This window comes from Schistocerca americana, chromosome 2 (assembly GCF_021461395.2).
Source record: "Schistocerca americana isolate TAMUIC-IGC-003095 chromosome 2, iqSchAmer2.1, whole genome shotgun sequence".
NCBI lineage: Eukaryota > Metazoa > Arthropoda > Insecta > Orthoptera > Acrididae > Schistocerca > Schistocerca americana.
This window is the reverse complement of record NC_060120.1, coordinates 306,942,857-306,955,102: the sequence shown is the minus strand read 5'-3', so window position 1 is coordinate 306,955,102 and position 12,246 is coordinate 306,942,857. Positions and strand designations below refer to the sequence as shown.

General features: G+C 36.6%; 1 protein-coding gene across 1 annotated transcript in view; it reads right to left on the bottom strand.

Moving 5' to 3' along the window:
* Positions 1 to 11,937, bottom strand: part of LOC124595863 — a 50,175-nt gene extending 38,238 nt beyond the window's left edge. Inside the window, exon 1 of the mRNA XM_047134770.1 lies at positions 11,745 to 11,937. The gene's annotated coding sequence lies outside the window, so the exon portion shown is untranslated. The remainder of the gene's footprint in view (positions 1 to 11,744) is intronic.
* Positions 11,938 to 12,246: the final 309 nt, after the last annotated feature.

Genomic DNA, 12,246 nt, shown 5'->3' with positions numbered 1-12,246 from the left:
GCGGCTTCTTAGGGATATTGCTACCAAAGAGAGGAAGAAGGCCAGTGTGCACTCTTCAAGCATTCTGGAGGGGGCAGGGGGGCGGTGAGTCATCCCAGATGTGGAGAGGGTGCTTCCAGATGCCATGAAAAGCACAGGGTGCAGCCAACTGCAAGTGGTGGCTCATGTTTGTAATAATGATATGTGTTGCTTGGGATTGGAAGAGATACTCTCTGGTTTCAGACATCTGTCCAAAGTAGCAAAGACTGCCAGTCTTGCTTGCAAGATGAAGGCAGAGCTCACCATCTGTAGCTCATCGACAGGATCAATTGCAGTCCTTTGGTAGAGTCAAGTGGAAGGTCTGAACCAGAAACTTAAATGGTTCTGTGATTGTGTCTGTTGCAGATTCCTCGACTTTTGCGGTAGGATTGTGGTGCTTCAGGTTCCACTTAATAGGCAGGGGTCCATTTCACACAGAAGGCAAACAGACAGATAGTGCAGGCTGTGTGGAGTGCACTTGGTGATTAAGTTAAAGGTTCTTGGAAAAGTACAAAAAGGACTTCATTCTCAAAGGGTTCATGTCAAACAAAGGATAAGAATACACCTAGTAAAAATTGGTATTATAGTTTTAAGCTGTTGTAGTTGTGTTGGGAAAGAACCAGAGCTCCATGCCCTTGTAGAAAGCACTGAAGCTCAAATTGTTATATGTACTAGAAGCTGACTGAAGCCAGGGATACGTTTTGCCAAAATTTTTACGAAAGACTTAATGATGTTCTGAAAGGACAGATTAAATACAGTTGGTGGTGGCTTGTTTGTTGTTGTTAGCAGGAGTTTGTCTCGTAGAGAAGTTGAATGTGAGTTAGTGTGGGTAAAAGTCATACTTGACAACTGGAATAAATTAATAATTGGTTCCTTTTACCGACTCCTTCACTCAGATGATACAGTTGCTGAACAGTCCAAAGAGAAGCTGAGTCTTGTTTCAAACAGGCACCCCGCTCATATAATTATAGATAGTGGTGACTTCGATCTACCCTCAATATGTTGGGAAAAGCACATTTGCTGGTAAACAAAAATAATTGTCCCAAATCGTACTAAATGAAAATTATTTCAAACATTTAGTTCAGGAGCCCATTCAGAGTGTAAAAGGTTGTAAAAATATACTTGAGCTCTTATCCTGAGCAAAAAGGGAGCATCATGACAGATACAGGGATTAGTGACTGCAAGATCATCATAATGAGACTCAATACCATAACATCCAAATCCACCAAAAATTAAAGCACATAAAAATTAACATGATGCCTTCATAAGAGACAGGCTCCACTCCTTTCAAACTATCTATATAAACACAGACAAGATGTGACTTAAATTCAAAGAAATAGTATCAACAGTAATTGACAGATTTATACCAATGAAACTAATAAGAGACAGAACTTACCCCCTTGGTACACAAAACAGGTCAGAGCACTGTTGCAGAAGCAACCAAAAAACCATGCCAAATTTGAAACAAAGCAAAGTCTCCAAGATTAGCAATGTTCCACAGAAGCTCGAAATTTAACACAGATATTTTTACTAATTTCAAAACTAGAATTCTGTCTCAAAACCTGGTAGAAAATCCAAAGAGATTCTGGTCATACATAAACTGCACCAGGGGAAGATAGTCAATACTTTAATTGTGTGATTGCTATGGTAATGTTATTGATGACAGTGCTCCTAAAGCAGAGTTACTAACACAATTTTCCGAAATTCCATCACGAAAGAAGACACAGTAAATATTCCAAAATTTGAATCAAGAATACCTGGCAACATGAGTAAGAAGTAAATATCCTCTTTATTCGCACAAAGTAATGACTGTTATCGACAGAGGATCTCAAATTGATTCCAAATTTCTAGATTTCCAGAAGCCTTTCCCCAAGAAGATCAAAAACAATGGTAAAATGATTTTGACAAGATATCTCAACTTAAATTGGAATTATCACACAGATAATATTGTGGGGAAGGCGAACCAAAGAACATTTGGCAGATGCAACAGGTCTACTAAAGAGACTGCCTACATTATGCTCGTCTGTCTGTCTTCTGGAGTACTTGCTGCATGGTATGGGATTCTTACCAGATAGGATTGATGTCAGAGATCAAAAAATCTCCAAAGAGGGGTAGCTCACTTCATATTATCACAAAAAGTAGAGAGAGTGTCATGGATATGATATGCGAGTTGGGGGTGGCAATTGTTAAAACAAAGGCATTTTTCATTGCGATGATATCCTCATAAAATTTCAGTCCCCAACTTTCTCCTCTCAATGTGAAAATATTTTGTTGATTACTCTATGTTCGAAGAAATCATCATAATAAAATAAGACAAATAGGAGATGGCACAGAAAGATTTAAGCATTTGTCTTATATGCTGTTCACAAGTGGAATGGTAGTGAAATAGTCTAAAGATGTTGCTGAACACACTACCAGCCATTTAAGTGTCAGTTCCAGAATAGTCACGAAGGTGTAGATGTAAGAGTTGGTGACTGCATATCATGTAGGAGCCTCTTCTCAAGCTGGGATACTTACATTCATATTATGTTATTCATAATAAGTAACAAGGGACCGATGGCTTTTGTAGTCTGGACCCTTCAGCCCCCACAAACCAACCATAATAAGCAACAGAAATCTTTTTCAAACAAACTACAGTATCCATAAATGTGACACAAGACACAAAAACAATTTCCGCATAGAGACAGAGATCTTTGTAAAAGGAAAAAAGATTATGATGGATGTAATGAACACCCCCAATACCAAACAACATATCAATAATATGCATAAATATGTGTCTGAAAGATGTCACAAGGTAACATTTATATTAACAGTTTTAGTTAAAAGTTGTCACAAATGATTATGGGTTTTGATCAATTAAAGATTATCTCTAGAGCTAAAAGAAAAACAGACATTAATGAGTAATCATTTGAGCAGATAACACAGACTGAAAATATTTAAAAAAATTTAAAACTGTGCTGTTAAAAATCTTGTCTAGAGCTATTCCTCTGTCTTTATAGCTTTTGAGTAAGTTCTTTTACAAAGAAATTTGACTTTTGAAAACCTGGGATTAATCAGATATAATTTTAAAACTTTTAAAATATGTTCAGTCTATGTTACCTATTCATATACTTATTCAGGTTTACTTATGTTTATAGATCTGAAGATGATCATTAATTGATCACAACTAGTAGTCAATTGTGAAAATTTGCAATTGAGACTGTTAAAGTAAATATTTGGAAAGATTTTTAAACCACTCATTGCTCAACATGTATATTATAAACTTCTCTTTCTTTCTCATCCCGTCTGGTAAGTCTCCCCTGACCTGGGCTCCTGGGTGACGTTACCAAACTCTACCCCTTTTTCTAAACCTCTCCAGTCCTTTTCCTTCAGCCCTCTTCCATTCCCTTCAACCCTTCTACCAGAAGAAGGAGCCACTGGCTCCGAAAACTTGCATATGTAAAACCTCTTTTTATGTGTTGTCCTGCTGCCACTTGGTGAGTAGATTTTTTATCTATCCAATTACATTATATTATAAAATTCATGATTTTTAGATACAACTCAGAAAAATCGCACATTAAAAGTCACATAACTTCATATGAGGATAGTGTGGGACCCATACATGAACAGGCAAATGACTGGGTCGATCTAAGAAAATTATGGAAAACCTACATCTGGACCCCATTCCTCCTGACAGGAGTCCTGTGTCTGAATAAGTGTGTCAGCCTAGTCCTCTATGAACCAACCTACTTCAAATTTGTCTATGGCCTGTTTTCCAATATGACTAATTTTGGACAAATGTGCTAACTGATTTAACTTGCAATACGTGAAGAAGAAGTATAACATAACCTTTAATGTTTACAAAACCTGAACAGACAGTTTCAAAACAAGACAAATGACCAATATGTCCTAATGAAAGTATCCTCATTGTGTGAGCTTTTTTTAATTATTTCACAATTTCTCTAAGTGGGGCATTTGTAGTCTTACAAAATACTACAATATAATCAAATGCATAGCACCAGAGACCACAACCTGTGTCTTATTATTCATTCAGCTCTCTACCAATCTTATTTGGTCATAAATGCCCCCCCCCCCCCCAGATTCAAAAAGATGAAGCTGAAATGCAAATGGGGGCAGCAATGTATGAAATTATGCCCTAATCGTTATGAGACATGGAGCAATAATAAGCTCATGAAGATCATGGCGGAGAAAAGTGGACAGTTTGGTCACTAACGGTTTTGTTGAAACAAGAGTGCCTGGCTCTATCACTTCTGAAACTTCTGCCCTTCAAAATCCTCCTCTGTCTTGTAAGTGTTATATTAAGATGAATGAAAATGTAATTCCATACTCAAGGAAATTTCAATATTTATGTCATCACTCTCTAATATAACACGTTCAGAAATGGTCCGACCTCTCATGTGGCAACACTGTAGTTGAAAACTGACACTAAAATTTCACATACCCTCCACATCGTTTCACTGAAGTCAGCAGAAAATGTGTGAAAACAGTAAATGCATTTACAGTATTTTTAAGCAGGTGTGAGTAAAATCTTGTGCTAGACATGTGCTCAAAATTTGTGTCTCCAACAAACATAGCAATGTCTTATCATGATGATCTTCAATCAAATGCTTGTGCAGGTGTGGCAATGTCTACATTTGTTTTCTGCTCTTTCAATAATAAAAAGCAGTACATATTTGATCACAGTATTGGCAGCAGGTTTTGTTTTTCCACCTACCTTATCCATATTCAGGTGGAAACAATCCCTGTTATTTGTCCAATAAAAGCAAATTATTGATTTGGAGATGTCAAGAATTTTAAGTTGCAGAATAAATCAGCAAAATTTTGGAACAGAAGTGAAACTATAGAGGCAATATTGATTAGGATAATAGAGATGACATAACATTCATTCACATGTAACAGCATGTAGACTAGTGCACACAAACTATATGCTTTGTAATATCTCTCAAGTATCAGAAAGATCCAATTACATAGCTAGTTTTTCATCTTGTTTTGTGAGACTTAGTATCAGATAATCAGAGACGTCATTCAGGATAAAGTATCTGCTTCAATGGAGAAGAAAAAGGCCATATACTCCTTTGAAGAACAAGTCTAGAACAGGTCTGAAACAATCAAGAAAAATCGCCGTAAACAAAATTCAAGATAAGTGAACATAGATTTTAGTACAATTGGTCCAATAGGGATCCATCACTGGCAGTCATTACTACATTGTCTCAAGGAGGTGAAGGGTGGGGATGTTGAAACACTATGCAAAGACAGTTAGTTTGTTCCCATTCATTCTGGTGCTTCATATTCTATGCCGTATCATTGCAGTAAAAACACACAGCATCAAAACTAGTTACTTCCCATAAATATTCTGAATATTATTTGACCAGAAGGCTGGTTGTGGGAACTCCCCAACACTTTATTCCTCATTTCCAATACGGGAAGAGAAACTGAGATTTAATTAGGTAATGATTCAATATTGATACTTATATTGAACACAAAACACAATTAAGAAAAGAAATTTGGAAAATAATTATACAGAGACCAAATGGATAGCCAATACTTACCATCAAAAGATGTAATTCCTAGTATACCTGAGAAAAACTTAGTTAGGACGTCTGGTTCAATGTAAGAAAAGGCCAGCAGGCTCTAATCTCACCAGGTGAAATAAATGCATAAATAAATAAAATAAAGTATGGTATGTTTCTATCAGTAATACTATGAATTAATTGTACCATCTGGAGATAGGAACTGGCCAGGCATTTTGTCTCTGTAATTTCTCTCACGTGGGATTCATGTCCATGTATGTGTGGATCCTACTAGACATGATATCCTTATTTAAATTAATTTATGGTACTTGTATAATGCTGTATGTTTACCGATATTTGAGATACTCATTTTTTACATTCTGTGATCTGTATAGGCACAGATTTTATATTAAACAATTAATTAAAAACATGCAAAAGTAATCATCTGGTGATACCCTCCCACCACATCACCAAAAAGGCAAAAATCATACACAGGAGTGAAACAGACAATGTTAAATTAAAATCATTGGCTCCTAAATTCAATGAATTCTTTTCAACAATAAGTAAAGACGCAGGGAAAAACATCAAAAGTAGAGCCGTTAGACTTATTTAGATAGATATCATCAAACAATGCAAAGTACAGGACAGATAACAACAATGCTACGCAAGCCTGTGTGAATGTGTATTTGCTACTTCAGAAGAAGGGCTTTTGACCAAAAGATTAAACATAAAGCAGTCTTTTCGTTGTGATTCTACATCTACTCTATATGATGAATAGCAATCTATGCTTTTCACAGTTAGACAGGCACTACACACTATACCACCAGATACCAGTTTTGCCAGAACAGAACAATGGCAGATTTTTTTGTGTCTGTATTATATTTTGGAAAGTCGTTTTTGTGACAGACTGATCTGCAGAATAGACCAAGGTACAGATTAGGCTAAAAATGGCAGTCTGATTGTGAGTTGGAAAAGCCGAAGAGTGTGAATACAAAAAAATAAGTTGGGGGAGTTTATTATGTTGTAGTTTCAATATTTACAGAGATACATACATGAGTAAGACTTTTATCCATTGTGGATGTGGAACACTGCGACTGTGGTGTGAAAAGGTTTTCAGAAATTACTGCAACCAGTCGCCTTTTATGTAGATGTATTTTATTTAACCATGACCGGTTTCGAGCTGCCTAGCAACTCATCATCAGATGGTATATACATTTAGTGCTTTTTTGTACCCATTGTGTGGGTGGTTGAGTATCTGTGGAGATAAATCTTTCTGCAGGTATATATATATCTCTTTTAGGACGTATTTTTGAAACCATTGTGTCTTGTTTTTCACAATTTCACAAGTTAAAACTTTCACTAGATGTATATTACTTTTATGAGGCACTGTTGGAAACATATATCTTGTTTTTCGTAAACATCGCTGAACACACTTAGCCAGATATTCGTATCTGTGGCTAAATGTGTTCAGCGACATATATATACCTGCAGAAAGATTTATCTCCACAGATACTCAACCACCCACACAATGGGTACAAAAAAGCACTAAATGTATATACCATCTGATGATGAGTTGCTAGGCAGCTCGAAACCGGTCATGGTTAAATAACATACATCTACATAAAAGGCGACTGGTTGCAGTAATTTCTGAAAACCTTTACATACATGAGTGTTTTTTTAAGCCTCTGCTGTATAGGTTGTCCTGCATGACAGGTGTGTTGTATGGGAATATCATCAACCTGCCCTATCGACCCACTATGCACGGCAGCCTACTAGTCAGATGCAAGAAACAGTTTTCCAGCCCTCGAAGTGTAGGTTTCCCATCACAGCAGGTGTGATGTGTTGAAGTAGCGTCTGTCTTCTTTGATGGCAACTTACATGTCATCGGATAAAATCAGTTTCCAAGCCCTTGGTATATAGACTGTGCAGCATGGGAGGCATGTCGTAGGAGTAATACCAGTCTGCATTACTTGTCTCTTCTGCAGTGGATGCATGTGGAGATGAGCATGCCTGGGAGGGGGGGAGGGAGGGAGAGAGGGGAGATGAAATGCATAGAGGAGAAGAGAAGAGAGGGGGGTCAGGAGGGGATGAATAGGGAGATAGGGGGGGGGGGGCAGGAGGGAGGAAGGGGAAGGAGGAGATGAATAGAGATGGAAAGGAAGAGGGGAGGGAATGGACAGAGAGAGGTGGGAGGATGAGAGGGACAGATATGGAGACGAGGAGACAATAGGCAGAGAGAGAGAAGAGGAGGAGATGGACCAAGAGCTGTGCGCCTTATATGTGACATACATGAATGCAGATGAAGCTGCAGGGTAAAGCATATATAATAATATGTGTAATAAAGAAAAGAGAAAGAGTGGATAAGTTAACAGAAATTAAGTCCACGAGAGTTTCAGACGGAAGAATGTATCGGAGAGCATATCCTCACCTCCAGAGTTCAAGTAAACAAGTGTGGGGTGGGAGAATCCAAATGTGTAGCAACAACTCAGGTCCCTTGAGTAATGCTGCACATCACGTTCAGAATTTGCCTGTTAGTAAGCAGCAGGATTTTTTTTTTCCCCACACTAAAGGCTGATCTTCATTGATTAGACTTGTGGAGTACTACGTGAGAATCAGTCTCACTGGCAGCAGCTGCTGCAGAACAGAATTTCAAGCTTTGATATTTCACAGAGACATTGAAAGAATAAGTATTTCATTTTAAATGACTTGATTGTAGGTTCTTGGAGAAACACTGTAATTATTGCAAAAGAAAACATATTGTTTGCCTACCCTCAAATTTTTATTTTAGACAACCTAAGTTTCAGGTTTTGTATAACACTAAAAATTGGGCTTATAAGCTGACATGTATGTAGTGTAAAATAAAATACTGTAAAGAAATTACATGAAAGGTGTGTTTTATTGTGTAATATTATTTCAGTGCCCACTACAACAATCCTCAAGAAAGTATGAAAATTCAAATCTCAGCATCATTCAGGAACATTATATGAAACACGAAATCACAAACTGCACAAAAGTCACAGGACTAATAAATAACATATTCAGATTACCTCATGTTCAGCACACTTCAAACCCAAAATCTACAACACTCTTATCAAATCTAGCCTCTTGTCTGGCAGCAAAGCTTGGACAGTCTGTAGAGACAGCAAATGGAGACTACTGAGCACTGATATGTGGTTCAGAAAAATTAGATCTAGGTAAACACTAAGGTACAGCAAAAGATCTGATGATGTTCTTAAGGATCTCAAACTAAAATCAGTTCTCAGCAGAGTACAGAACATTTTGGAAAAGACCATGTACTATGGATAAAGACTGATGGATCACAAAAAAACCTCAGATACTAACCTATAGGCAGAAGAGATGTAGGAGAACCAGCATGGAGGTAAGGGAGATGGACTGAGACCATAACAGGCCAGTTGGCCTAATACTGGATAGGAAGTAGAAGAAGAAGAAGAAGAAGAAGAAGAAGAAATTATGAACTGAAGGATCTATGAAAAAGTAAGCAACGAAACACAACTGTGAAAAATCATTTAACAGCATCAGAAGTCAAGACAACGTGCATATCAGGATCAAATGAGAACATCAGGGAAGAATATTTAATTTTTATGCAACACAAAGTATCAAATTGTTTTATATTACTTATTGTTGTCAAGGTATTGTTAATATAATTCAATTAATTTTATTGCTCATTTTAATTCTGCTACATTATACTCAAGCTAGACAACATGAGTAGTTAAGTCCAATTCTTAGAACAAACTTTACCATCATTGTCTGTCTCGAGATAACCTGTACTTATTAAGTGAAATACAATATTTTGACTCCACTGAGAAGATGATAATCTCTTACTAAGATAATAGCCTCATAAAATTTTAAAATCATGATTTTAAAACTGTCTCAAAGAGAATAATTTCCTAAATGTAACATCTAAATCTCTCTCACTTTCTTCATATATATCCCATTAAATGGGGACCCCTGTTTCCATGATTTGGCAAATTTATCTATTATAACTTTATAGCTAGATGCCAACCCTATAGCCAAGTACAACAGCTAACATGGGGGAGGGAAGTCATGTGTGCCATTTGTCCATGGATTGCGTAAACTTTGTCCTGTGTATATCATTTGGTACTTTGCTGTTTGTGTATTGTGTTTTCTTAGACAAAAATTGAGGACTAGTCCAGTACTTGCTTAAACGGGTGTGAGAAGCTACCCGAACACCACACTCACTCTGGCCAAAGTACCAACCAACAGTCATTAATCCACCACGTGGATTCAATCTGGGTGTAGTTAGCTTTCCTTTCTCAGAGGTAATACACTGTATGTTAAGCTGTAGGAGCCGTTGTAAATGAAGCATCAATTTAAAACCAAACACTGGCCAATTGCTAGATCACAACCAGACCAATTTTCATATTGGCATTTACAGCCAGTTTCGGCAATCAGCTGATACAGCAATACATCAAACATTTGACGACATCCATACGTATATTGTTCTATGGATGAATAAACAAATAAATAAATCAATCAAAAATTCACAAAGTTATTTGTCAGAATGTATTGGTAAGCCACAGCCTACTGGACTGAATAAATATTTGGGCTACCATATTTCTCTTCCAGTCATTATGTCAAAAACTACGGCAGACAATTCCTTTGTCTTACTACTTACTCAGAGTAATAAATAAGAGAATATAACAGTTAACACTACATTAAAAAAAGAGGATAGGGCTGGAGAAAATTGGGTATACAAGGACTAGTTACAAAAGTCACATATGATCCTTGATCACATAAAAGAGAACTGGGAGGAATTACAGGGAAATCAATATACTTCCATTCCATTTCACTTCTCTCTTCTTCTAGTTCCAAAATATAGAGTTTGTTTCAGTTTTTGTCCATTATATTAGTGTGTTGCAAGTGGCTAAGTTCCCTTCCTATGTTTATACTCAATCTCTTCCATATTTTAAGGGATTCCATAGTTACACATGGTGACTTCATAAAAAACATGTATGCACACAAAATGATGTTAACCACTTGCATTTAAATACTTAAAGTTGGATAGTAAATAAATATTATGAATTAGTTTGGTTCTTTTAGTTCTATAGTACCAGTCAAAATGATGATGTGAGCCCTCAGTTTAGAAAGTGGTTTTCATAATAGTTCTTGGAGTCCAACCACAAATTAGCCTGAATTAAGAGGGTGGTACAGAAATTGTCAAATTACATAAACTGAACCAAAATATTTGGTAGGGAACTGATACCCTACATGCCTCAGGTAGTTTTCCTTTTCTTTCACTTCTCCATAGGATAGGAGTTACTTTGCACATTACAACAACATTCATATCATTGTCTTTGTGTTTCTTTGCCTTCAGATGTCACAACAGATGTAAATGACACGAGAATACATATTCATATTCGACATATTTACTTGTTCACATGCAAGCAACTTCTTCACCCATGCGGATATATGGGCCTTGTATAGTAAGTAATGTCTATACCGTACATATGACGTACAAAATAACACCTTTGTTACTACATATTTATCGTTGTTTCACGACTTACGCATAATTTAAGCATGAGTCCGCCCGCTCTCATTTGTCTTCACCACTGAGTACATATTATTGTGTTCTTTAGTGTGTCCAAAATTTCCAGTTCTTTTCGCTCTCACAAAACCAGATGACAATCCATAGCTGTTTCACTACATTCAAATGACGGTCAGCAGTTATAAAATATCTAATAAATGCGTGTAGAAGTCAAGGATTAAGGAATGTGTGTGTGTTGACAGGTAAAATTCATTTTCTCACATTATGCTGGAATTGTTGAACTTAATTTTAAGACCATAACTTGTTTTAGGAATTGTATTGGTTGGTTCAACAATCCTTTTTCATTGCTGCTTTATCGTAATGGGGATCGCCGAATCCTCACAATGTGTTTCTACCAATTTCACAAGCCTTCTTGTGCGATATGTGTCACGATACATTGAAATAGCACGCAGTTCTCGCACTTTTAAAAGTGATTATAAAAGAGTGGTGACATGGTAATTACTATTACTGTTCGATATTGATTACAAGAAATCGCATTCAGTGGAGAATAGCAATGGTATATACCACTAAAGTTTTAGCAGTGTGTTCTTTAATCACTGTACGTATTATTATTTCTCGCATAGCATTTACAACTTTGTTTTTGCGTTATGCACTAACTGGTATGTTGTAGTGCTTAGTGTGATACTAACCAACTTCAGTCGTACACACAGCTGGTCAGTTTAATAACAAACACGGCTACTTTGACAGTTTTGACAGCTGAAGACGATCTTGACAGATGGCTTAGCACATACCAGAAGACTTTAAACTATATTCACCAAAAAGGAAGTGCATCGGATTGGCTGTTAATAATGAACTGAATTTATATTTACGTTCGTAAAACAGCAATTCTACAACAATTACAACGTCGTAATGGTAACTACTTCTGAAGTAATACCACACAGCAAACAAAACTATTGAAAATGTGATATAGGTCAAGCAAAATCGATGTTTATAATCGATCAATACGTATCGATTATAGCTAAAGTGGCTGATTTCATGCGTTCACTAATTTACGGTACTGGAAATATCAAGATTCGAAAGAATATATTCAAGAGTTCAACACAACGAACTCACTCAGCAATATAATTGAAGCCCAGACGTATTCAATCAGCATATCACCTAAGAATTTCATTGCTTGCGCTGTAGATTGTG